Genomic DNA, 11500 nt, shown 5'->3' on the forward strand with positions numbered 1-11500 from the left:
CTAATGCTCCAGTGTTATGTCATCCAAACTATAATCTAGATTTCATTATCAATTGTTACGCTTCCAAACACACCTTGTCAGTCATCCTCATGAAAGATAACAAAGAAGGAATGCAAGCTCTTGTTTCCTTCATGAGCATCCACCAGAAGGTTCATGAGTTGAAATATTTTCAATTTGAAAAACATGTCTTTGTCATGGTCAAAGAACTAAATTTTTTTGGGTTCTATAGCTTGCATTCACATTCCATGGTTTATGTACCTAATGTAGCAGTAAAGAGTGTGTTGACTCAAAAAAATGTTGAGTGGAATGCTAGAGGAATGTGGGTAGCAAAAACATAGGAATGTGACATTGAAATCAAGCCCATAAGCTAGTAAGAGGTAATGCCCTATACAAAGAAATTGTGGAAAATGGAATTACTAAAGAGCCAAAAGAGAAACAATTGGTTTTGGTTGTAGGTCTATAAGACCCTTAGTTCAAGAATATCACTTATCTACTGACATATGGAGAATGTCCTAAAGGGATGACAATAAACCAAAGAAGAGACCTTAAGCTAAAGCTGCCAAGTACGTGATTTGGGATGATAAATTATTCAAGAGAGCTATAAGTGGTACTTTTCTCAAGTGCATAGATAAGCAACAATAAGAAAAATAGTTGAAAAAATTCCACGATGAAGTGTATGGCAACCATTTCTCATCCTCAATCATGGCTTTCACAATACTGTGATAGTGTTATTATTGGCCTGACATGCTCAAGGATGCCTACTACTAGGTGTCAAAAGGTGAAAAATGTAAAATATTCATAGGTAGACCCTAGTTAGCCACTCTCCCTCTCAGACCTGTGATTATTGAAGGTCCTTTCCAAAAATGAGGTCTTGATTTCATTAGCCCTATTAGTCCAACATCTAGTGTTAGTCACACATATTTTATTACTACAACTGACTACTTCACCAAATGGGTTAAGGCAAAGGCAACCAATAAAAATACTTCTGAAGTAGTTTGTGAATTCATCAAGGAGAATAGACTAGTTAGATTCAGTGTACCCATCAAAATGGTAATGAATAATGCAATGCATTTCTCTTCAGTTGAGATTATTAAATTTTTCTTTGAGTATGGCATAACAATCAGTAACTCGACTGACTATTTTTTGTAAGGAAATAGTCAAGCTAAATCTAGTAACAAGAATTTGATAAAAATTGTTAGAAAATTAGTGTTGGACAATTAGAAAACTTGGCACAAAAAGATTTGTGAGGCACTTTGGGTAGATAGACTGACCCTAAAGAGAGCGATTGACATCTCTCCTTTTGAATTGGTCTATGGGATGGAAGCCAGTCTTCCTTCAATGTTGGAATTGGCTACAAGTAGACTAAGGACAATTGTTGAAGATGAAATCTATAAAGATGGACTAGAGAAGAGAATCTTGTACCTAATCAAGCTCAAAGAAGAAAGAGAAGAGATTGTAGATCACATTACGCACTGTCAGATGCATGTAAAGAACTTGTTTGAAAAAATGGTAAAGCTGCAAAATTTTATGGTAGGAGATAGTGAACTATTGTGGGATAAGTGAAGAGCACCAAAGGGAATTCACAAGAAATTTGATACTTTGTGGAAAGCCCCCTTCAATATTCATCATGCCTTTGAAAAAAAAACTCTATCAAATTTCAAGTGAAAATAGATAACCCTTGTATTGTACTATAGTTACCCTTAGTTATCGATTTTAATTTCCTAGTTAGGTTTCCCTTGTTCTTCTTACTTTAGTTTTGTTGTACAGCCCCTCATTTTAATTTTGCAAAACAAGACATGTCGGATTCCTTACTTAGACATAGATTTCCCAAGTCCCTAGATAGAGCCAACTATTGCCCCACTTTTCATTCTCTAACCTATTAGCAAAAGTTAGTACTTATGTTTAAATGAAAAGAGACAAGTCTTGGTTTTGTTTGAATCTAGGTCTAAGTCCTATAAGGTTAAGTATGTTTCCATTAGACTTTCACTTTTCTCCTTTTCCTCATTCCTAGTTGGGTGGTTTTTCATTTTTTTGAGTAATCTTATGGGTAGATTACTGCCTAGTCTGATGGAGATTCATGTTACTCATTCAAAGATCAACTACAAGTTATATCCATTTACAACTTATCACTATTTGAGAAACCGATGCTAGTGGAGATTTGGAAATTATCTTCTCCTTGATGAATTTCCCACTTGTGAAGATGATTTCCCATGAAGAGCACTAAATGATGCATGCACATGAAAGATATGAAAATACCAAGGCATCCTATAGTGAACCAATGTTTCATTTGTGATTATGACTTTGGAAAATGGTTCAAATTCATTGCGACCCTCATAATCATCTTCAACTAAAAACTCAAGACTGACTTTTCCTTAGCAAGTTTTCAATTCATGAAGTTGGTTTTCCAAAAATGTAGTTTGGAATAAAAAGGAAAGTTAAATGGTCCTTAAAAAAGTCTTTGCATCTCATTTAGAATTTTTTGACTTCATAATCATTAAAGAAAGGAAACATTAACGGAGAAGTGGAAACTATCTTCTCCTCAGCGGGTGTTCAACCCATGAGGACAACTTCCCAAATTCCAAAGAAAATCAAGTTAATGATTAGATGGCATTCATAAGCCATTTTTAGAATGTCTTAGAATGATAGTAAAGAAAACCTAATTATTGTAGCAAAGAAATAATAACCATGATCTTATAGAATACCCTAACTGTAACTTCCTAAAACTTAAAAGAAAATGGGAAAGTAAGCTATGGAGATATAGAATGTTACCATTGAGCCCAATGGAATATTGAAAAGACCTATAGATGTTCATTAGACCCTCAAATTTACTATTCAATAGGTATCTCCTTAAATTCATTCGTGTGGCACACATTTTTAAGATCAACAGATGGATTGAGGTGCCCATATATAGAAACATAAACAGTTGAACAAACTACAACTATTTCTTTGAATTTTTATTTTGCTAATATGCATAGCTTTTTGAAAAGCTAATAATTTTTGCATTAGCCATTCCTTTCACTTTATCAATTCAAACCTTGTTATCAAAGTCATGGCAAATAGGTTTGCAAGTTTTGATGGGTTGATTGGGATCAAATCCCAATTATAGAATTTCACATACACTTCTCCCCACTTCTACAACACAAAGGATTTTCAAAAGAGAGTAAAGTATGAGTAGATTCAAACCATCACTAAGAAACTCCAAGGATGTAGGTTGGTCAAAGCCACTAGATTTCCAATTATGGTTTAGACCTTAAAGCTAATCTACAAGTTCATACATCATTACAACCTAGAGATAAGGCAGATTGTGTTGCATGATCACACAATGTTGATTTCAATTGATAGGAAAACTATGGTCAATTTCCTCCATGTGCCAGAATGGGAAGAATTATCAAACTTGACCTTTGGGGGAGCTACTTCTAAGTTATCTGCAAAGAAGATGATCTAGATGAAAGAAATCATGGAGACGTGGATCTAGAAACTGTAGAATGCTAAGAGTAAAGTTCCTAAAACCTTATTTGGAACCAACCTCAAAATAAAGATTATTAATATTCTAGTTCTCCTACATAGGTTGAAAGGTGAGGCAGAAGCTTTGAATTTTGTTGAGCAATATTTCTTTTTAGTACAAGTCATTTTCTTTGACATTCAATATATTGATTGGGCTAATGAGGTAAGTGAAATTTTGTCCAATGTTGTTCATGCAACCAAATTTAATAATATATTTTTTATGTCTTATTTCCTTGTCTATATGTTGGTGTCATTGCAATTATGACCAGGCCTTCCAAGAGTAGAGAATTTTCCCGATGATGTAAAATCTTATGAGTTTTATTCATTCTCACAATTACAAAATAGTTATGCAGATTATGTGAAAATAAATGATGCATTCACCATGAGATTGATAGGGAGTTATAGGGATAACTAGAAAGGAGATTCATTGCTAAGGCCATGGCCATGATCAACCAATTTGAGAGTTATTTCATTCAATTCTCATTTTTTTTCTTATTTTCATCTTCCAGCTTTTGATATTTTCCCCTTAAAGCTACCAAGGTTTTCTAGTGACATGCTCATGCTAATTGAGATTGTAAAAAAAGCCATTCAAGTAAACATATTGAGTGGGAGCTTAAGGACAAAGGGATATGAATTCCCCATGAAGGTGGGGACTTTCAGGTGCAATTCCTGCTCTGATGCCAAGAACATGTTGAATGTATTTGAGGTGAAGTACAAGGTAGACATGTACGAAGTCCTGAGGCCAATGTTAAACCCAAATGGGTATGCCAGAGATGTTCTACAAATATGAAGTGTAATTAAGCATATCACCACTATCGAGGATTACTAGGATGACAACAAGGACAAGTTCAAGATCCATTATCGAGCCTTTTCTATATTGAAAGTTGATAAGGTGAAGATGTACAAAGTCAACATTAATGTAGAAGGGGCGGAGGATGACATCCAAAATATATATAGAAACACTTACCTAACCAAGCTCAGAGGCACTCCAATAAGCCTGGAGCCTTATGAAGATACCAAAGAAGAGCTAGAGGTAATGATTGGTGGAATCTTCAAGAGGATCAAAAAATGGGTTGAATGAACCACAGCTTAGAGAAGTCAAAGTAAAGGCACATCTACTCAAGCTTCCCCAAAAGTTGTAGTGGATTACTCTTCCTAAGGTGGTACATCAGATGCAATCCTATCTATTTCTCAAGGGCCAACAAAACCATCAAGTGGACATGCTTAGCCTCTTGAAAGGAGCATTCCTCTTGCCAAAGCTTGTTAGGATGCTTCTCTACCAATAATCAGAATTATAGAAGAATTTGAGAATAAGAAGCCAAAGGAATTGAAGGATAGTGTAGTCACATTAACTCTCTCACCCCATAGCAATTTGATCCCATCTATGAATGCCACACTACTCCATACCAAGTAGTCCCCAAGTACAAATGGTGGATCTTGGAGATGGTGAAAGTAGTGAAAGTGAGTCTATCAAGTTTGATGAAGTAACAAAGAAGAGAATAGAATTGGAGAAAGGTCTTGAAGCTTCAAAGCTCATTTCATAGGTCCTGAAGAATCCTTTCTCTTCAACTACGAAGACATTTATCCTAGCCAAAGGAAAGATGTTTAGAACAAACACACTTAGGATTGTATCCAAGGTGATTAGCACAAAATCATGGCTAGAAGACACCTTGGATAGAAAAAGGAAGAGAAAAGAAGAGGTAGTTCCCAATAAAGAGACTTTATCTCTGACTATCCAATCTAGATCAACATTGAGTAAAGTCAAGGAGAAGAAGACCCTGTCGATCCTTGGACAAGTTCTTGACACAGGGCATTTGACAATGGAGATTTCCAACCCAACTAAAGAAGGGAGAATCAAAGACATGTCTACAGATGATTTCACCCTCCATTAAGTGGATCTCCAAGAAGTAAGACATGATACTAAAGTGGGCCTGTGGAAATAAAAAAATGATGTGATAGAGGGACAACTCAAAATTCTAAAGCTAGAAAAAGTCAAAATGAAGGTAGAGGAGATTCATGAGATTAATGGCTTCAATAGGTAGTTAGTCACCTTATTATTGAGTGTATCAGGGATGTCAATCTCTAGTGATCCAACAACTACTAACATTAAAGCTCTCATCTCCCAACTACAAGAAGATAAGCACTTCATACAATTTGGTAGAGAGTGGAGAAAAAAACTCAAGTCAAAAGGACTTGAAATTATAGAGCAAATAGGCAACGCAATACTGAGGCTCAAAACATAGAAAGACAATATTCTAACCAATCAAGCCACCTTAATAGTCGAGAAAGTCAAAAGTGAAGATTGCATCTCTTTGCTAAAGATGATTATCCATATGAAGGCTAAGGAATCTATGGAAGTAAAGATTCTACCTAGGGGAGAAGAGCCTTTATTTGAATGGCTATAGAGCATGTAATTAAAATATGAAATGATCTTGGCAGTGGAGGAAGGACTAAAAGAAAAGGAAGTTAGAGTGGAAAAAGGTCAAGACAAAGACTATGAACTATTAAAAGGTTTACATACAGATTCAAAGCTTAGTGGATAAGGAAAAGGGATCATTAGAGTGACCATCATCCAAAAGAACTACTCCAGTTATCTAGATGGCTTGATGGAGATATCTTTCGATCACCACAACAGAGTGTCCAAGCTCCAAAAACATGGTGGGTGTGTACATGTGGCTATTGAGGAAATAAAGGAGTGGTTGAACACCATCAAAGATTTAGCTAGAGAACATTCCAAGTAGCTTTTAAGATACTCTTAACATCAATGTTAATAGGCATGGGGAGTTGATTCCAATCATTGTCGCTACCCTAAAAGGAAAAACTAGAAAAGGAAAAAATGTGAAGTAACTCATATCCAACCCTTTCATGTTTTTATATAATGATTGTAACTAACAAATTGGCACCTTGTCATTTGTCAATTTTAGAAGATGAACCAATTTGAGTTCCATTTTGTAATGGTCATCTCAGAATCCTATATCTACTAATTTGAAAGATTAATAAAGTGTTGGCTAGCTTTTGGTGTGAAATACTTGTTGTTGCAAAGACAATTTGAGGGTATTTTGTGTCAATCATTTTCTATTCCATTCATTTCTATATTAGTTTTATGTTTTCTCTTTTCATTAGAATGGAATCAAGGAATGAACAAAGTTTTATTCCCCTTTTTTGAAACCATGAACTAAAGATAATAGTATTGTTATTAGGAGTTCAAGATAAATCCCTTTCCATGCTTTCTTTTGAGTTAAGTCATTTCCATTCTTAGAACTAGGATCTTGTTGATATCAGTTTAGTTGTAGATAGTATACAATGTTGAATTGTTAAGCTTTGCAAATCTATAAGATGTGTGAATCCATAAACTTGACTAATCTTAAAATTCAAATCCTTTCCTAAGTTTCTATTTATGCCTAACTTGGTTCACCTTTCCTATTCTTGGGTTAAGAACATACCCCATTTTAGAGTTATAGATAAAACCGTATTCATTGCAAATTAAAAACACAAAAGGGAGCTATAACTAAGAATTTAGAGGGAAGTTAGTCACTTCATAACAACTTTCAAACATATGTAATTGGTTTTTTTCAACAAACATTGAGCATCCAAAAGAGTAAAAGGAAAGTACAATCTATTTACCAACATGATGGTCAAAATTCCTTCTAGACTATTTACAAGGTTAGAAATCTTGAATTACCTAATTACAATTTCAGTTTAGACTTTCTCCTGAATTCTGTGTTCAAACCTCTTCTTAGAAAATCTCATCATTTTATCATTGGTCTCTATATCTTCATTATGCACCTTATGAAATATATACACTAATTGATCCAAAATTAGATGATGCACATTTACATCATGAATATGAAAAGCATAAAAAAAATGTCCTTAATGTTGTAAAGTACCTATTTTTTCCTCACTTTCTTTCTTAGTTGATCTTTCTTTGTCTTACAACTCATCAAAGCTTGTAAATTTTGTATTTGTTTTAGCATCATGTTATCAAGGTCATATTTAAGCAGTATGATGAACACATCTAAACAGATTGATATCTTTGGCATGTCAACCTTTTGTACCAATGATTTTGACTCAGATGTTGTTACAAAGTAGTGATATATGCAATTGTTTCCCCTTTGTACTCGTTCTAGGTGTAGTTGATGTCAGCTGTTGAATAAGTGTAATAGTTTAAATGACACTTAGTAGATGAATGAGAGCTTGGATAGCCTCTTGTTATTTTGGTTTCTTAAGCTCTATCGAATTTTTCTTCTTTTCTTCATCTATTGTGTCTTGTTTAGATTGATCCTCTTCACCTTTTTAAAATTCTTTAACATTTGTGACATGAGTGAACTATGGAAGCTCATTTCTTTTCTCTGCTACTCATCACTCATGTTAGGAATAACTATAACTCATGTGACTTGAAAATCATCAGTTGGTGCACTATCAATTTGTGGATACTCTTGTATCTATAACAGAACTTGATATGTGCATGAAGAGAGGTGTTTAAGGTGTTTCTTTCAATTTTTTAAAGTCTTCCCTAGTTAATATATTTTGATTTGGTGGTGATGAATCTAAAATATCCTCTATAATGACAAAATCCTATTATACACTTCTCTCTACCAATTTTCTCACTTCTAATTTGTCAAGTTCATCATCATCATCTTGTAATTCTACAACATCTCTTCCCTCTTCTTCTTTTTCTTCATGAGTCAATGAAACTAGCAATCAAAATAGTTTCTTCCATATTAAAATTCTCTCCTTCTCAACTTCATCACCTTTATTTTTCAAAATTTTGTATGCCCTTTCTTTAGTTACAAATTTATTTACAAAACCTTTTAGGGCTATAGACACATTTGTTTTCCCTAAATTAGGCATTTTTTGCGCTATAGTTGTCTCCCTTATTTGTCTTTTAATGGATAATGCCCGCTCTCATTTAGAAACTAATTTATTATACAAATCTTTAGGGACTCCTTCACATAATTCTATAGGTGCATATCTAAATTTTATCATCATATCCATTATTTGTTTTAATTCTTTTCTTGATCATCTTTATTCAAAGAATCAAATTGAATCTATTTAAGTCCTGCTATGCTAGCAGAATTTTTGATCTTTTCACATAACTAGTCAACAGTCATTAGAGGCAATCTGCATACAGTTTGAAGTTTACTCAAATCATCAAACTCAGTTTCTTCTCCATCTTTCTCCTCATAATTTTTAATAACCAATTTCCTTTTCAACCTCTTAGTTAGGCTCTTCTTGGGTTTTCTAGCCTGTTTCCTCTTTGTTGGGTTTCTTTTTGAATTTGTAGCTAGGGACTAAGATGTCTTGGATCTAGTAATTATCGTCCTCTATAGCTTGGGTTCAAGAGGTGTGACAACCTTCTTCACATTATGTGTATCTATATGAATGTGTGTATGTACACATACTGACATACATATCTACAAAAATACATATATACATGGATACATCCATGCATACATACATACATGCATGCATGCATGTACACATACAAACAAACATACATATATACATGTATACATATAGACATACAAACATACATACATAATTCTTTTATAAATTTAAAACTTTATTTAATTATTACTTTGATAGTGAAATTTGTTGAAAGAAATTATATTTATAAAAATATGAATTAAATAACAAATCATTTTTATTTATTTATATTAAATATATTTTCTAAAATGAAAATTTGTGATAATAATATTTTTTCAAGCATGTTTCAAATTTTAAATGTTTTTTTCTAATAATAAATATATTAATGTTAAATATGTTAAATTACTTTGTAATTTGATCAATTTGTTTTCATGTTTTCTTTTCTTCAAATTCCATTTATTTACATACATAAATGTTAAAAGATCCCTTTTATTAATCACTTAAGTCCAAAAGAGATAATAATCATTAAAATATACATAAAAATTAACTTTTTATAATCTCGCACACTGTTTATTTATTAAGTTTGATTATATACTTTCTAAACTAAATTATTCTTCCATTTAAACTTTTTAAAAGGATAAATCATATCTTAAATAAATTAAATATTAAATAAATTACCGAAACCTCTTCTGGATCAAATTCATCGAACGTCAAATTAAGAAAACAACGTTTAATTGCTCTGCAATAGAACTTCAATCTGTTCCAATCCTACTATCCAGTCCGTTTGAAAGAATTGGTAATTCCCCGTGACAAATAATCATGCATTTTTTCCCCAGAGACCGTTCTTTTAGCACAACACGTTTTAATTCGAGTTTTCTCCATCTAGAACAAATGTCATTTTATTGAGGTCGGCGAAGAGATGGAGTATTGGAATGTGCTATGAGCTTATGTCAGTGCTTGGATTCTGAACTATATTACATTTCGTATCGATGTAAATTTCCACTATACTTCAATGGTTCAATTCTAGATAAACAAACTATTAAAAGGCAAACGACTTAGCATTAATCTTAAGAATGGAGATATTATTAGAACTTAAATGGCCTTATGTTTTAATGCCTGCCAAAATCAGTCTGGAAAATGATTCGGTAAACGCGTGTTTTGACATTAGTAGTAAGAACTCGACTAACTCATTATCCTTTTATGCAAAAGAAAGTGACACATGCCAACATTTGACTGACTTTGGATGGAAGCGTCTACACAGCCAACCGAATGGCTTTTATAAATTATTATTAAAATTAAAATAAAACTGTTTTATAATATTTAAATCATTCGGTCAATTAATAAATTTAAAAAATTAGTCATTCGGTCGGCTGCTTAGCCATTTCGGACTTTGGATTTGCTTTGTCCACAGCTTTAGCTTTCCATATTCACACCACAGTCCAATGCATTCAATTATAGCATGCAGCACAAGATATTGGCTTAGCATAAAGTTGCGTTCCCATTGAGAATTCAACAAATTTGTTGCAATATGGGAAGACAAAGGTATTCTAGGGAGACTCGATAACTTACCTTGTTGTTTCAGCTCTTTACAATGCAGATGCCTCCAACTTTACATTTCTACTATTTAGAGGGAGTGCCTTCTGCATCCTAAGAGCTTAGCCCTAAGGGTTTTCGCTGCTTTAATCTCAAGTCCATCTCTGCAGTTCTTATCTTATTGATTTGCACATCTCCATTGTTGTACTGAAGTGGGTAGATTTATTTTTTCTAATTGGCTGTCCTCAAAGGATGAGTTTCATGGCTATCAATTAGGTGTATAAACCATCTAGATGTTAATGGTTTAAATCTTACTAGTACTGTCTCTAAGTCTAGCATTGGATCCATCGCAGATAAAAAGAGTTATGTGTGTTCATGAAGCATTTGGTCTTGATCTCAATCTAGCAAGGTTTTGGCCTTCCAGTGCTCATTATAAGGTATCACATATCTTTCCTGATGTTTATGGCGAGCTAGTCTTCTTGGTTTCTTGTTATAATCTTCTGACATGTACTTTTTGGTTTAGGGTCTGTTTGGCTGCCAGAATAGGAATAGCTATTCTGGAATAGAAAATGGAAGTACATATTCCTATTCTCTGTTTGGTTCAGCCAGAATTTGATGGGGAATTCACAGACCCAAAAATTTAAAACTCAAATAGGAATACATATTCTAATTCCACCTATTTAGGTGGAATTGTAAAACCTCATTTTTATAGTAAAATTAGAATACATATTCCTATTTTATTTCATATTCCAATTCCGATTTAATGCATCTAAACGAAAAATTCAAACTTTTAAGAATTATATGCAGACTTTGTCTCTGTTATACATGCTCTGGATGGTGTTATTTCAAAGCCAAAGTTAACTTCATAAAGTAGCACATGCCGGCACAAGGTTGGATCGTTGATTGTGTTATGGATAACGAGTGCCCTCTGAAATTTACCATTTGTGATATGCGCGAAATAATTATTCGAAGCCTTTCTAATATGTTGTGAATATGCTTGTCTCGGTTATCAATACCCGCAGGAAAGTGGATTTTCGGAGTGACCCTTGGTTTAGATGATCCTTTCAATGTAAATTAGAATTTACATTCCCTCTAA

At 33.4% G+C, this 11500-nt stretch overlaps 1 long non-coding RNA gene across 1 annotated transcript; it reads left to right on the plus strand.

Moving 5' to 3' along the window:
* Positions 1-10283: 10283 nt before the first annotated feature.
* Positions 10284-11204, plus strand: LOC149547364 (uncharacterized). Its single transcript, XR_016354397.1, has 2 exons — positions 10284-10616; positions 10758-11204. It is a non-coding gene; the product is annotated as an uncharacterized LOC149547364 (long non-coding RNA).
* Positions 11205-11500: the final 296 nt, after the last annotated feature.

The sequence above is a fragment of the Cupressus sempervirens genome, chromosome 7, assembly GCF_028749045.1.
Source record: "Cupressus sempervirens isolate cs-2001-9-10 chromosome 7, ASM2874904v1, whole genome shotgun sequence".
NCBI lineage: Eukaryota > Viridiplantae > Streptophyta > Pinopsida > Cupressales > Cupressaceae > Cupressus > Cupressus sempervirens.